Source organism: Schistocerca serialis, chromosome 3, assembly GCF_023864345.2.
Source record: "Schistocerca serialis cubense isolate TAMUIC-IGC-003099 chromosome 3, iqSchSeri2.2, whole genome shotgun sequence".
NCBI classification, from domain to species: domain Eukaryota; kingdom Metazoa; phylum Arthropoda; class Insecta; order Orthoptera; family Acrididae; genus Schistocerca; species Schistocerca serialis.
The window spans coordinates 140,364,017-140,380,906 of record NC_064640.1 but is presented as its reverse complement, the minus strand read 5'-3'; the positions used below and the strand labels follow the sequence as shown (position 1 = coordinate 140,380,906).

General features: G+C 43.1%; 1 pseudogene; it reads left to right on the top strand.

The window, feature by feature from the left end:
- The first annotated feature begins 13,786 nt into the window (after positions 1–13,786).
- On the top strand, positions 13,787–13,904 carry LOC126472133 (5S ribosomal RNA; annotated as a pseudogene).
- The last annotated feature ends 2,986 nt before the right edge of the window (positions 13,905–16,890 follow it).

The following is a 16,890-nucleotide window of genomic DNA, read 5'->3' as shown; positions in this document are numbered from 1 at the left end:
GGCAGGTTGTTGAATATTTATATACATCTGTATCTGATTCCTTTCTATACTAATGCTGTAGAGATTGTTTTTAGCCCTTAGTACTATATTCGTACTACAGTATGGTCTTTTGTAGTAACGCAAAGAAACGGATCTACAAAGTATTTCAGAGAGATGTACGAGGTGACTTCAAATTACACACTGTTACGGCAGGAGAAGTAACTTCTGTGGAATACTGTACTATATGTCAAAGTGACACAGATACCTGACACTGTTTTTCAACATAGTTACCCATTCCCAACCTCCCCCCCCCCTCCATCCCCCCACGTTCTTTCAGGTTGAGTGCGAGAAAGATGGAATTCGCGTTTTGCAAAATCTGGGCTTCTTGATAGGAGTCAAATGGTTCAAATGGCTCTGAGCACTATGGGACTTAACATCTGAGGTCATCAGTCCCCTAGAACTTAGAACTACTTAAACCTAACTAACCTAAAGACATATCACACATCCATGCCCGAGGCAGGATTCGAACCTACGACCGTAGCGGTAGCGCGGTTGCAGACTGAAGTGCCTAGAACCGCTCGGCCACAACGGCCGTCTCTTGATAAGAGTCATCCACGTCTCCATAGCCTTGCTCAAATTGGTGGCACCATTTACTACCGCTGAATGCGTCTTTGCGTTTGTTCCATATACCGCCAGAAATCTCTGTGCAATTTAGACTTTTGCCCACAAGAACAATAGTGTCTCACGTACTTTAACTTTGGCGTACGTCTGCAGCTGCAGTGCCATTTAAACAGTACACTGTGGTGCACCTGTTATCCGTACCGCGGCAGACCTCTTCTAATAATCCACCACTCTTGTTGTGTAGTGATCTTAGCGTGCGGAGACATGTGTGACTTACTTTCCGCAGCCCCTAAGTAAGAAATGGGCGGGGTAATGTGAGTCTACTCTATGGAACACAGAGTTGCGAGATGTCAATTTGATAGGGATAGAGTCACTATGAAAACCTGCCAAGCGTGGCAAGGAAGTGAAATTAGCGTCAGCAGAGCTGTTTGGGTTATACATGCGTGTGCATGAAAAAATCAATCAGCACCACCGTCTAAGAACTCATACAGGGTGTCCTAAACATTGTGAGTCCAAATCATACACACTACGAGGTGCATTCAAGTTCTAAGGCCTCCGATTTCTTTTCTAATTGACTACTCACCCGAAATCGATGAAACTGGAGTTACTTCTCGACGTAATCGCCCTGCAGACGTACACATTTTTCACAACGTTGACGCCATGATTCCATGGCAGCGGCGAAGGCTTCTTTAGGAGTCTGTTTTGACCACTGGAAAATCGCTGAGGCAATAGCAGCACGGATGGTGAATGTGCGGCCACGGAGAGTGTCTTTGATTGTTGGAAAAAGCCAAAAGTCACTAGGATCCAGGTCAGGTGAGTAGGGAGCATGAGGAATCACTTCAAAGTTGTTATCACGAAGAAACTGTTGCGTAACGTTAGCTCGATGTGCAGGTGCGTTGTCTTGGTGAAACAGCACACGCGCAGCCCTTCCCAGACGGTTTTGTTGCAGTGCAGGAACGAATTTGTTCTTCAAAACATTTTCGTAGGATGCACCTGTTACCTAGTGCCCTTTGGAACGCAATGGGTAAGGATTACGCCCTCGCTGTCCCAGAACATGGACACGATCATTTTTTCAGCACTGGCGGTTACCCGAAATTTTTTTGGTGGCGGTGAATCTGTGTGCTTCCATTGAGTTGACTGGCGCTTTGTTTCTGGATTGAAAAATGGCATCCACGTCTCATCCATTGTCACAATCGACGAAAAGAAAGTCCCATTCATGCTGTCGTTGCATGTCAACACTGCTTGGCAACATGCCACATGGGCAGCCATGTGGTCGTCCATCAGCATTCGTGGCACTCACCTGGATGACACTTTCCGCATTTTCAGGTCGTCATGCAGGATTGTGTGCACAGAACCCACAGAAATGCCGACCCTGGAGGCGATCTGTTCAACAGTCATTTAGCGATCCCCCAAAACAATTCTCTCCACTTTCTCGATCATGTCGTCAGACCGGCTTGTGCGAGCCCGAGGTTGTTTCGGTTTGTTGTCACACGATGTTCTGCCTTCATTAAACTGTCGCACCCACGAACGCACTTTCAACACATGTCTCCTTCAACTGTCGGTGAATTTCAATTGGTTTCACACCACGCAAATTCAGAAAACGAATGATTGCAGGCTGTTCAAGTAAGGAAAACGTCGCCATTTTAAGTATTTAAAACAGTTCTCATTCTCGCCGCTGGCGGTAAAATTCCATCTGCCGTACGGTGCTGCCATCTCTGGGACGTATTGACAATGAACGCGGCCTCATTTTAAAACAATGGGCATATTTCTATCTCTTTCCAGTCCGGAGGAAAAAAATCGGAGGCCTTAGAACTTGAATGCACCTTGTACAGACGATGTCTGCTGCTCGTGGTCTAGCGGCTAGCATTGCTACCTCTGAATCACGGAGTCCCGGGTTCGATTCCCGGCCGGGTAGGGGATTTTCTCTGCTCAGGGACTGAGCGTTTGTGTTGTTCTTATCATTTCATCATCACCATTCGTGTCAGTGGCTAGATTGGACTGCGTAAAAACACTGTGCTGTGTAAAAATTGGGACTTTTTACGGGCGCTGATGGCCGCGCAGTTGGGTGCCCCACAAACCAAACATCATCATCATCAACGACAGACGATTATGAACTAAATAATTTGAGATAAGAAACTGATGGTCAGAAATAATTGTTTGGTTGTGTTATTGACATAAACAACTTACGTCATAAAATGGTTCAAATGGCTCTAAGCACTATGGGACTTAACATCTGAGGTCCTCAGTACCCTAGACTTAGAACTACTTAAACCTGACTAACCTAAGGACATCACACACATCCATGCCCGAGGCAGGATTCGAGCCTGCGGCCGTAGCAGCCGCGTGGTTCCGGACTGAAGTGCCTAGAACCGCTCGGCCAAAGCGTCCGGCATTACGTCAATAGTCTCAGTACACGTATTACAACGCAATCAATTGGCAAAACAAAACTCTGTGTTAAGAAGTATATGCACCATTTATTGCACTTGCTGTTTATGTTAAGTGTGTAATTGCACCTCCACCAGTATTCACCTACCGTATTCCGCGAAGTATGTGCTTCACAGGTAAGCTGACAAGTCCTAACTGGTCAATATTGTCCAATAGGTTCCACCACTGTCTTCTCAAATTCAACTTTGCACACAATTCTTTGTTGAAAAAATGGTTCAAATGGTTCTGAGCACTATGCGACTTAACTTTTGAGGTCATCAGTCGCCTAGAACTTAGAACTAATTAAACCTAACTAACCTAAGGACATCACACACATCCATGCCCTAGGCAGGATTCGAACCTGCGAGCGTAGCGGTCACGCGGTTCCAGACTGAAGCGTCTAAACCGCACGGCCACACCGGCCGGCAATTCCTTGTTGAGAACGCGGGTCAGCTCCATCTGACTTGAACGACTCAGTTTCTTGTAAGTTCCTATACAAAATGATAAATTTCTTCCAGCTATAATGAAACTTGTCCCGAAACTTTATTCTGCACATTCGTTCGATTTTCAGAACATAACATACAGCTGCACCGCATACGGACCGTATGTCTATAAGTTCTTGAAACGAGTAACGCTCTATCTTCGACGCAATGAACGGTATACAATGATGAATTCTACCGTGGATGCATCGCTTACGATTGTGTATTCTTTTCCAAGTTAACACCAGCCACTCCGATGAGCATTTGACTAACATGCGCTTTATACTCATAGCTCATTCGACGTTCGTATCGGAGCGTTGGAACGTGTATACAAAATGCAGGATCTTCTGCCGTGTGCGTATATTTGACCACAAAAGCTCGGGATATCCTGCAGAAATCGTTCTTTGGGGGAAGTTTCTTCTTTCTTTAGAATAGGTATTACGTCTATAACTTTGTTTCCGCCGTTTTTTCTCGAGGTTCGAGGCTTTATTGTGAAAAAATCACAAAAAATTACGATTCAGAGTATTGGACATCGCTGGCCACCACTTTCTCCAAACTTTCGTGCAGCATACGGATCCCGCGGTAGAAGAACTAGACGTCTTTTGAGGAGTCCCATGAATTGATCCTATTTTGAAACAGGAGGATCTGCAACGAATTGACGCATGGTGCAGGGAATGGCAATTGAATCTCAATGTAGACAAGTGTAATGTGCTGCGAATACATAGAAAGAAAGATCCTTTATCATTTAGCTACAATATAGCAGGTCAGCAACTGGAAGCAGTTAATTTCATATATTATATGGGAGCAGGCATTAGGAGTGACTTTTTAAAATGGAATGACCATATAAAATTAATCGTCGGTAAGGCAGATGTCAGACTGAGATTCATTGGAAGAATCCTAAGGAAATGCAGTCCGAAAACAAAGGAAGTATGTTACAGTACACTTGTTCGCCCACTGCTTGAATACTGCTCACCGGTGTGGGATCCGTATCAGAAACGGAGAGCAGCGCGCTTCGTTACAGGATTATTTAGTAATTGCGAAAGCGTAACGGAGATGATAGATAAACTCCAGTGGAAGACTCTGCAAGAGAGACGCTCAGTAGCTCGGTACGGGATTTTGTTGAAGTTTCGAGAACATAACTTCACCGAGGATCAAGCAGTATATTGCTCTCTCCTACGCATATCTCGCGAAGAGACCATGAGGACAAAATCAGAGAGATTAGAGCCAACACAGAGGCATACCGACAATCTTTCTTACCACGAACACTATGAGACTGGAATAGAAGGGAGAGCCGATGGAGGTACTCAAAGTACCCTCCGCCTCACGCCGTCAGGTGGCTTGCGGAGTATGAATGTAGATGTAGATGTAGATGTATTTTGCACTTGTTCATATGACCGAAGATGCTGGTCAGCCAGGCTGTGTGCTACTGAACGAAAAAGGTAGTAATCAGAGGGAGCAGTGTCTGGAGAATACGGCGGAATGGGTAGGACTTCCCAGTTTAACGTTTGCAAGTGTTTTTTGACCGGTTTTGCGACATGGGGTCGAGCATTGTCATTTTGCAAAATCACCTTTTCATGTATACCGCTGTATTGTGGCTGTTTATCTTTCAGTGTTCGGCTCATGCGTATTAGTTGCTTTCTGTAACGATCTCCTGCGATTTTTTCCGTCAGTTTCAGTAGCCTCGTAAACCTTATCTCTTCCACAGCCGTGCCAGTCTTAGACGTCAAAATCACTGTTTTTGGAGCGTTGAAACTATTCTCTGCACGTACTTTCGCTAAAAGGTGCCTCATCATAGGTCTTACCCAGAATTTTATGAGCCTCAGCAGCAGATTTCTTTATGTTAAAGCTCAAAATTGCAAACTTACCGCAAATGAGAGTTAGGCTAGTAAGTTGACATATTAAGTAGAGAATAACTTTATGATGCAATCGTAAATGGACTAATATTTTGGTGACGTTATGTTTGCAAATGCCTAAGCTTATCGCATGGCACGACCTACCACCTACACTTGCACGTTGCACTAATGCCATATATTGCAAAACGGCGGAAGCAAAGTCACAGACCTAGTAATAAATCCGTGCGACTCAACAGCCTGGTTCAAGTCTTTCAATTGGAATTCACTTTGGCGACTTGAGTGTCCCTAGCCTACCCCACTGAACCTAACGGGGAAAAGGGATCTATAGTTTGACAGGGAATCCAAACCACCTACCGTTTCTGGCGAGTCTTCACATCACCTACATCTACTTACATACTCCGCAATCCACCATATGGTGCGTGGCGGAGAGTACCTCGTACCACAACTAGCATCTTCTCTCCCTGTTCCACTCCCAAACAGGACGAGGACAAAATGACTGCCTATATGCCTCTGTACGAGCCCTAATCTCTCTTATCTTATCTTTGTGGTCTTTCCGCGAAATGTAAGTTGGCGGCAGTAAAATAGTACTGCAGTCAGCCTTAACTGCTGGTTCTCCAAATTTCCTCAGTAGCGATTCACGAAAAGAACGCCTCCTTTTCTCTAGAGACTCCCACCCGAGTTCCTGAAGCATTTCCGTAACACTCGCGTGATGATCAAACCTACCAGTCCCTGAAAGGGCACGGCCGAGTTTCCTTCCCCGTCCTCCCCTAATCCGATGAGACCGATGACCACGCTGTTTGGTCTCCTTCCCAAAACAACCAACCAAGCAAACCTACCAGTAACAAATCTAGCAGCCCGCCCCTGAATTGCTTCTATGTCCTTCCTCAATCCGACCTGATAGGGATCCCAAACGCTCCAGCAGTACTCAAGAATAGGTCGTATTAGTGTTTTATAAGCGGTCTCCTTTATAGATGAACCACATCTTCCCAAAATTCTTCCAATGAACCGAAGACGACTATCCGCCTTCTCCACAACTGCCATTACATGCTTGTCCCACTTCATATCGCTCTGCAGTGTTACGCCCAAATATTTAATCGACGTGACTGTGTCAAGCGCTACACTACTAATGGAGTATTCAAACATTACGCTATTCTTTTTCCTATTCATCTGCATTAATTTACATTTATCTATATTTAGAGTTAGCTGCCATTCTTTACACCAATCACAAATCCTGTCCAAGTCATCTTGTATCCTCCTACAGTCACTCAACGACGACACCTTCCCGTACACCACAGCATCATCAGCAAACAGCCACACACTGCTATCCACCCTATCCAAAAGATCATTTATGTAGATAGAAAACAACAGTGGACCTACCACACTACCCTGGGGCAATCCAGATGATACCCTCACCTCCGATGAACACTCACCATCGAGGACAACGTACTGGGTTCTATTACTTAAGAAGTCTTCGAGCCACTCACATATTTGGGAACCAATCCCATATGCTCGTACCTTAGTTAGGAGTCTGCAGTGGGGCACCGAGTCAAACGCTTTCCGGAAGTCAAGGAATATGGAACCGTCTGATACCCTTCATCCAAGGTTCGAAAGATATCATGTGAAAAAAGGGCGAGTTGCGTTTCGCAGAAGCGATGCTTTCTAAAGCCGTGCTGATGCATGGACAGCAACTTCTCTGTCTCAAGGAAATTCATTATATTCGAACTGAGAATATGTTTGAGAATCCTGCAACAAACCGATGTTAAGGATATTGGTCTGTAATTTTGAGGATCCGTCCGTCTACCCTTCTTATATTCAGGCGTCACCAGCGCTTTTTTCCAGTCGCTCGGGAGTTTACGTTGGGCAAGAGATTCGCGATAAACGCAAGCTAAGTAAGGAGCCAATGCAGTAGAGTACTCTCTGTAAAACCGAATTGGAATCCCATCAGGACCTGGCGATTTATTTACTTTCAAACTCATGACGTTTCGGTTACCAGACACGCTCTTTACCGCTAGACCACCAGATCCGACGATTTTAGAGTAGGAATCCTTCATTACAAACATGACTCCGTCTTTTATTTAATGCACGTGTAACTATAAACTCCGCGTCGTATAGCTACGCGGTTGTATTATTCGAACTGTTTGCTTTTATGAACTCGTAACTGTTGGCCACGGGACACTAGATCAAGTTTTGTCGCGTTATACCAGAGGGCGGTTAACATGCAGCGACGTTACCGAATGCACGAAAGCTATTCCGAAAGCACCACGTACCGAAACAAGAAGCCAGCCCTAAAGATGTCATTCGTAAGGAGGGCATATTATTCTTGCCGCCGTCTCATAACCCTCGCAAAATTCCTACCGCAGACGCGAAAAAGAAGTCGGCCGGCGCTGGAGCAAATGCGAAACCGAAAATAAAAGGTAACGACGGGGAGAGGCAGGCGAGGAGGGAGGCGGCGGGATCGCCATCTTTATGGGCCGGCTCGTTTTTAATGCTGCAATAAAGCAGTGCGTGGGACGAGACGCGGAACATAAATCGGAGACGGGGGCTGCACGCGCCCCGCCGGATACCTCGGCTCGCCGCCTTGTCTCAGACACTGTAACAATCGTCCGATGCTCCTGTCGGCTTTGTACGCGCCTGCTGATACCAGCATACCAGTCGCGCTGCCAGGCTGCGGGGGCGAGGTTACGCCGCTACGCCATACTCTATGCAGCTGGCTCCGTCTACCAAATACCGCCCATTTCTTGCACATTCTTTTACAACGTAAACATCCTCTCATGTGATAGACGTAGTACGCTGCACTGTAGAATCGTGTCATTGACATCGATTTGTAGCTGGCTTCTGGAATGCATACTCTGTTCCAACATTACGAAATATCTCGAAGAAACCGATGGATCGTCACACAATCAGCACGGATTCAGAAAATATCGTTCTTGTGAATCACAACTAGCTCCTTATCCGCATGAATAGACCTAATAATAGAGACAAGCGGCTTGCAGTGAAATTGCGTGCTTATGGAATATCGTCTCAATTATGTGACTGGATTCGCGACTTCCTGTCAGAAGGTCACAGTTCGTAGAAACTTGTAAGTAGACTGTTTAGGTTTTTATGTTGGTAACGCCATGTAGCGCTCTGTATGAAAATAACTGCAAGTGCTGTGTGCAGTCTGTGGCTGGTTTGCATTGTTGGAATTTGTTATTATAGTGTTGGGCAGTTGGCTGTTAACAGCGCGTAGCGTTGCGTAGTTGGAGGTGAGCCGCCAGCAGTGATGGATGTGGGGAGAGAGACGGCGGAGTTTTGACAGCGGATGATCTAGACGTGTGTCCCTCACAGACAGTAAATTTGTAAGACTGGATGTCATGAACTGATATATATATTATGACTTTTGAACACTATTAAGGTAAATACATTGTTTGTTCTCTATCAAAATCTTTCATTTGCTAACTATGCCTATCAGTAGTTAGTGACTTCAGTAGTTAGAATCTTTTTTTAGCTGGCAGTATTGGCGCTCGCTGTATTGCAGTAGTTCGAGTAACGAAGATTTTTGTGAGGTAAGTGATTCATGAAAGGTATAGGTTATTGTTAGTCAGGGCCATTCTTTTGTAGGGATTATTGAAAGTCAGATTGCGTTGCGCTAAAAATATTGTGTGTCAGTTTAGTTCAGAATGGTTCAAATGGCTCTGAGCACGATGGGACTCAACTGCTGTGGTCATCAGTCCCCTAGAACTTAGAACTAATTAAACCTAAATAACCTAAGGACATCACACACATCCATGCCCGAGGCAGGATTCGAACCTGCGACCGTAGCAGTAGCGCGGCTCCGGACTGGAGTGCCTAGAACCGCACGACCACCGCGGCCAGCGTCAGTTTAGTGATGATCAGAATAAGTAAAGAGCGAAATGTCTGAGTACGTTCAGTTTTGCTCAGCTGTTTGAAAATCAAATAACGTAAGAGGTTTATCAGCACAGTAATTCATTAATTTTTCTAAGGGGACGTTTCAAACTGACGGAAAATTCATCGAGTAAAACAGAAGTGATTTCTGGTGTTCCTCTAGGTTGTGTTATAGGCCCTTTGCTGTTCCTTATATATATATATATATATATATATATATATATATATATATATATATATATATATATATATATATATATATATAAACGATTTGGGAGACAATGAGTAGCCATCTTAGGTTGTTTGCAGATGACGCTGTCGTTTATCGACTAGTGAAGTCATCAGAAGATAAAAAAAATTGCAAAACGATTTAGAAACGATACCTGTGTGGTGCGAAACTTAGCAATTGTCCTTAAATAACGAGAAGTGTGAGGCCATCCATTTAAATGCTACAAGGAATCCGTTAAACTTTTTGTTCACGAAAAATCAGTCAAATCTAAAGGCCGTAAATTCAACGAAGTACCTAGGAATTACAATTACGAACAACTTAAATTGGTTCTATGCGCTGCAGTCTGGAACCGCGAGACCGCTACGGTCGCAGGTTCGAATTCTGCCTCGGGCATGGATGTGTGTGATGTCCTTAGGTTAGTTAGGTTTAACTAGTTCTAAGTTCTAGGGGACTGATGACCTCAGAAGTTAAGTCCCATAGTGCTCAGAGCCATGTGATTGTTTTGAACTTAAAATGGAAGGAACACACAGAAAATGTTGGGAAGGCTAAGGAAATAGTGCATTTTATTGGCAACACTTAGAAAGTGTACCCGATCTACTAACGAGATGGCCTACACTACCCTTGTCCGTTCTCTTTTAGAATACTGTTGCGCGTTGTGGGATTCTTACGAGATAGGATTGACGGGGTACATCGGAAAAGTTCAAAGAAAGGCAGCACGTTCTATATTATCGCGAAATAGTGGAGACAGTGTCACTGATATGATGCAGGGTTTCGGGTGGACATCATTAAAACGAAGGCGTTTTTCGTTATTGCGGAATCTACTCACGAAATTTCAACCACCAACTTTCTCCTCCGAAGGCGAAAATATTTTGTTGGCGCTGACTTACATAGGGAGAAACGATCACCATAATAAAAAAGGGAAATCAGAGCTCGCATGAAAGATATAGTGTTCGTTTTTTCCGCTCGCTATACGAGATTGGAATAATAGGGAGAAGTGATTCGATGAACACTCTTCCAGGCACTTAAATGTGATTTGCAGAGTATCAATGTAGATGTAGATGTTGATCAAGTAATGAGTACTAATCGACAGAGGATATATGTTCATTACATACTTACAGAGTTACAGAAGCCTCTTGACACGGTACCTCACAAGCGGCTTCTAATCAAATTGCGTAACTATCGGTTATAGTCTCGGATGCGAGAATGGATTCGTGATTTCCTGTCAGAGAGGTCACAGTTCGCATAATTGACGGGAAGTCATCTAGTGAGAACAGAAATATAATATCACATTCCTCAAGCAGTCGTTATAGACTATATATTGTTCTTAATCTACATAAACGATTTAGGAGACAATCTGAGCAGCTGTCTTACATTTTTTGCCGATGAGACCGCCGTTTACCGTCTAGTAAAGTCATCACTAATTCTTAAAGAATTAGAAAGAGATATCTGCATGATGTGGAAAGTCGAAATTGAACCTGAAGCATAAAAAGTGTGAGGTTTTCCACTTAAGCACTAAAAAATTCCGTCAAGTTTTGGTTGCACGACAAATCTGAATATCTTAAAGATTATCTATTCCACTAAATATCTACGGATTACAATTACCAACAACAGTCTGGAACCATCAGACAGATAATGTTCTGGGGATGACGAAACAAAGATTGCGTTTTATTGCCAGAACATTTACATGATTCGACACACCTGCCAAAGAGACCGCCTACACTACGCTTGTCCTTCCTCCGTTGGGTTACTGCTGCGCAGTGTGGAATCCTTACCAGATAGGACTGACGGAGGATACCGATTATGATGATGTTTGGTTTCTGTGGCACTCAACTATGCGGTTATCAGAGCCCGAACAAATTCCAATCTTTATTCATTCCAATTTCGCCACTTTCATGAATGGTGATGAAATGACAAGGACGACACAAACACCCAGTTGCCCGCCGGAGAAAACCCCCAACCCTGCCGGGAATCGAACCTGTGACCCACAAGCAGCAATGCTAGCCACTAGTCCACGAGCTGCGGACGGAGAATATCGAAAAACCTTAAAGAATCGCGATTCGTTTATTATTAACAGTAAATGGGCAAAAGAGTATAACGGCCATAATTAGCGAGTTGAGATGGCAATCATTAAAACATAGGCTTTTTCGTTGCAACGCGATATTTTCTCGAAATATTTCGTTGATATCCATCTGCATAGGAAGGAATGTCCATCGTGATAAAATACGAGAAAGCAGAGCTCACACAGGTAGTTTTAGGTGTTAACTTTTCCCACGTGCTATTTGAGAGCGGAACGCTAGAGAAATGGTCTGAAAGGGTTTCTGGAAAGCCTCCGTCAAACACTTAACTGTGATTGCAGAGAAGTTCTACTAGTTAATGCAGAACCATTCCAGAAGTAGTAGCAGATGAGGTGTACAAAACCATTCGGGCTATGAAGAGAGGAAAGGCATGCGACAACTAAGATTTTTCATGATACCTGCATCTACACATACAAGGTGTGAAAAAAGGAATAGTAAATACTTTATGCCGCGTGGAGTGGCCGCGCGGTTTGAGGCCCCATGTCACGGAGCGCGCGGCCTCCCCCGCCGGCGATTCGAGTCCTCCCACGGGCATGGGTGTGTGTGTGTTGTTCTTAGCATAAGTTAGTGTAAGTTAGTTTAAGTAGTGTTAAGTCTAGGGACCGATGGTCTCAGCAGTTTGGTCCCTTACCCATTAACACATCTGAAATATTTTATGAGTTGGTAGCATATGAAACATTCGATATAACGTGTCCAGTTTCTACTTGTTACAAAGATACAGCTGTCCGAATGTAACCCACACAAATATTCACAGGAGGTGTTAAGCAAAGGTGAATGATTAAATTTGAAACTGATTTTTACAAATTCCAACTCCGACTTCAGCGCACTGTACCTTTCCTGAGGTCGTCTCGACGTTTTTTTATGAGGACAGCGCCATTGATAATCTGAAAAATCTATTCGTCTCTTATGTTTAGCTTAGCTTATCGTGGATGTCTCAGCCGCCGACTAGAATGTGCACGGACCCCTTCTTGCTTGAAGGACGTTGCAGTTCTTATAGCCAAAACAACCTATTCTAACATTCAAGAATAAGGGGTCCGTGCAAGGAGATGCGATAACATAACAGGCCCGATCAACTGATCGTCTATCATGCCACATAAGACATTTACACAAAAGCTTTCTTGAAAATGCGTCTCCTCAAAGGAATGTGGGTTTTCGTCTGAACTCCGCGGTGAGTTAAGAGTGCTATTTATACCTTTACGAGTTAAAGTGGATTCATCAGTAAACAGTACTAATGAGATTACTCGGTCATTTGCAAGTAAACAACAACAAAATTCCAATCGTCTACCTTTATCTCCTTCTGGAAGGTGTTGAATCTGCCGTAAATAATAGGGACAGTGGCCGGGCATATATAATGTCCGCCGTATTCTTGTCTGCAGCACACGGGCACGTTTAGAAATTCTGTTTATGCTTGCTGAAGGGCTACGTTGTAGAAGGTGAGTAATGTCTTTTACCTCATCTACACTCATTTCATTTGCACGTTCAAGTGAATCAGTATTGCCGGGCACTGAAACAGTCTCATGCAGTTTAGTGAAAACAGGAATAATAGCTTCTGAATTTGGCACTCTGTGGTTAGCAAATTTTCTACCGTATTCTATACAAACAGCAGCAGCATCATCAGCGTTTTAATTACAACACCCATACAAAAATACTACATTGGCATGTTCAGCGTTTGTAAAGAAATGCGGCACGCAGATCACAATCACAATTAAAAATTCATTTATGTAAACTCAAGCACAACTTTACAACTTGAACTTCAAAATAAAAGTGATAAATAAACCCTTAGCAACTGGAGTACCAACACGCGAAATCAAAGTTAATCTCTTCAGCCAGCTGCATATTTGTAATCAAGTTAGTCTTTACTACCACCTCGTAAAGTACTTACTGTTTCTCCTGAAACACGCGGCCTACTTCGCAAGTCACTGTACAGTGCTTGGTGGAGGGTACTTTGAAACATTATTCTCGATTTTCTGTACTATTGTGATCGTGTGTTGGGCGAGGGAAAAATAATTGTCTCAACCTCTCTGAACTCAGCCTAATCTCTCTTATCTTATTCTCACGATCCCTAGGGGAGATAAACGACGGTGGCTGCATAATGGTGGCACATTATTCCTCTAATACAGGTTCTCTAAACGTACAAAACAGGGTTTTGCGAGAACTCGGTCGTCTCTTTCCAATGAATCTCATTTAAGTTCCCCGATCATTTGAGATACACTTTCGTACGAGCTATAACGACCTATTGAGGGCAACGGCCTTGCTGCAGTGGATACACCGGTTCCCATCAGATCACCGAAGATAAGCGCTGTCGGGCGTGGCTGGCACTTGGATGGGAGACCATCCGGGCCGCCATGTGCTGTTGCCGTTTTTCGGGGTGCACTCAGCCTCGTGATGCCAATTGAGGAGCCACTCGACCGAATAGTAGCGGCTCCGGTCAAAGAAAACCATCATAACGACCGGGGGAGCGGTGTGCTGACCACACGCCCCTCCTATCCGCATCCTCAGCTGAGGAGGATGACACGGTGGTCGGATGGTCCCGATGGGCCACTTGTGGCCTGAAGACGAGTTCTATAACAATCTATTACGATTCTAGCAGCGCGTCTCTGATTTCGTGAGATGTCTGCTGTCATGCCTACATGATAAGGACTTCAAACACTGGAACAAAACTCTAGCATTGATCGCACAGGCGTCTTGTAGGCGATTTCCTCCGCAGTTTCTCAGGATCTTTCCATCTAATCTAAGTCTTCCATTTGCCTTCCCTAATACTGAGTTTACGTGATCGTCCCATTTCATATCTTTTCTTACTATCTACTACTAAGAGGCTATTTCGGAACACAGTACCAGCTGCAAGTTGCCTAATAGCTTACAGGGCAACTAAAATTTCATTTTCATTATTTCGTGTAATACTCACCGAATTTAAAAATTTAAAATGTCATCGTAATCTAATAATTAAGAGGTATAATATTATGTTAAAAGTTTTAGTATAATAAGATAAGTGTTACAGTTACTATCTGTGCGTTTGTCTTCAGGCAGAGTAATTGAGAACGCCCAAATAACCGGAACTTATTCATCCAGTATTTGAGAAAGATAGCATTCTGCGACTTCCAGCAAACTTTACGTATTATTTGAAACCTTTACGAAACTTTTTCTCTGTGAAACCCACGGAAAAATGATGAAAGGAAAAAAAAAAGTTTCTCGTACGCAACATTTTCGCAGTTCATGCAGTAAAACATCAATGTCAGACAGGGGGTTTTAATTTACTGTTTGTTTACTGCCGACTCTATTCGCAACACACTTTGCAGACAGTATCCACATATACCTCTGAATGTACCTGCAACATTATATCACTGTGCGACACACATTTCAGAAGATATGTCATAAACATCGAGATGTGTGGAAAATTTGCTTATGCTTGAAACTGAGCGCAAGTTTCCTAGAATATATTCTCCTCTTGTTTTATAATAAGACCATTTAGCAACTTCCAACAAACTTTAAGCATAATTCAGACTTTTCTGAGCTTTTTATCTCTTATAGTGTTAATGTCAAATATTTAACATATTAACTCATTTGTAAAGTAATCAAATGTTTCACGCTGTTTTATACACTGAAGTTCGATTCTTTAAGGAATCGGGGGTGTACTGATTACCCCTAATTACTTCACAATGTGACATGCTCAAGATGTTCACCACTGATCGTGTAATCAGATACTACTGGATTCTTTCTCTTTATTATAGGCCTTATTTTATATTTATCCATATTTAATGAGAGCTGTCATTCATTACTCCAAGTGGAAATATTCTCCATGTCTTTCTGAATTACCCTATTCTCGTCAGATTTGGCGGCAAACACGGTGTTACTTTCATTTCTGCAAAACATGCACCTTCTAGTGTAACGTACTATGGGTTCTATAAATCATTGACTTACTTGCGGAGATCTTCCGTATGAAATTATCTTGTAAGTAGTCGACGACGTGGTAGTGTCGATCGCCTTTTGGATAACTAACAAGTCGGAGCTTATGTGATCACCCACATCTGTTGTTTTCAAGATGTCGTGTATGAACAGAGTAAGCTGTTTTTCACGCGAGTGTTTTTTCCTGACCAGTGCTTATTCTTTAGAGAAGCTTGTTTTGCACCAGGGACGTCATAATGTTCGATTTCTGTTTCAGGATCCTAGAACATATTCAGACGGACGTCAGCATCTTGATCTGTAATTCTATGTATGCGATCTTTTATCCTTTTTGCAAGCAAGAATGACTTGCGCTCTTTTCCAGTCACGCGGGACTGTTCACTGCTGAAGAGATTCTCGATAAATTTGAGCTAGAAAAGGAGCTAACTCCGCAATGTATTCAGTATAAAATCAAACTGAATTATCGTCAGTGCCTAGTGCCTTGTTGGCTTCGAGCAGTTCTAAGTGTTTTTCAATAGCAATATTTTCCAATACATCTTTGCACATGATATGGCTGTAATTCGTATTGCAGTTATCATGCAAAAGAGTTGCTAGTAAGGTTTCGCTGTCAGTTTGCCTTCAATAAATATTTTCGCAACAGTCACCGAATGGGACCGTTAAACTAATAGAAAAAGTGTAAACTGTATGCAAAAATGCAAAGGGACATACAAAATTGCCCGCAGAATTTCTACGGGAGGTAACAGCTACTCAAAACTGGAACAATGCCCTGATTATTCTACTTCGCATGAAAAAAAGACAGGCAAGACATACAAAGGTTTTAGAGATACCAGTCTCCTCTCTGTGATGTGTAAGGGTCAATAAAATGAAAATGAGACAGATGGAAAAAAGTTAGTAAACTCTTTATTATTTGAAAAGTAATCGCCATAACTGAGAAGTGAGAGGGGCCCACATGTTGCGAATGTTGCTTCGACTAGGCTGCAGAAGTTTCGTTGTTAATCCCTTACACATCCTCCATTCAATCCCAATCTCTCCCCATGTGTTTCCCGTATTTCGGACGAGGAGGTGCGCGCCTTAATTCAGTCATAGCTGTGTAGGAAATCGCAAACATTTTATCATGAAGATATTGGCCGTTTTTTCCCACAGTGGGGTAAATTTATTAACAGTTACGGTGATTACTTTTGAAATAATAAACATTTTACTTACTTTTTTCCACCTGTCTCGTCTTCATCTGAACCCCCAGCCCCCACTAATAAGACGTGTTCACTTACATTATTACCAATCACAAAGAAAAAATTAATTAATCACATGAAGGAAGAAGTTAGCTTTAGAAGTGGGAAGGACACAATTTCCTATTTAAAGGTCGTAAACGAAAATGTACAGGGTGAGTCACTAACTATTGCCACCAAGAACAACTCGGAAAGTATGATAGGAGCTGAAAAGTTCGT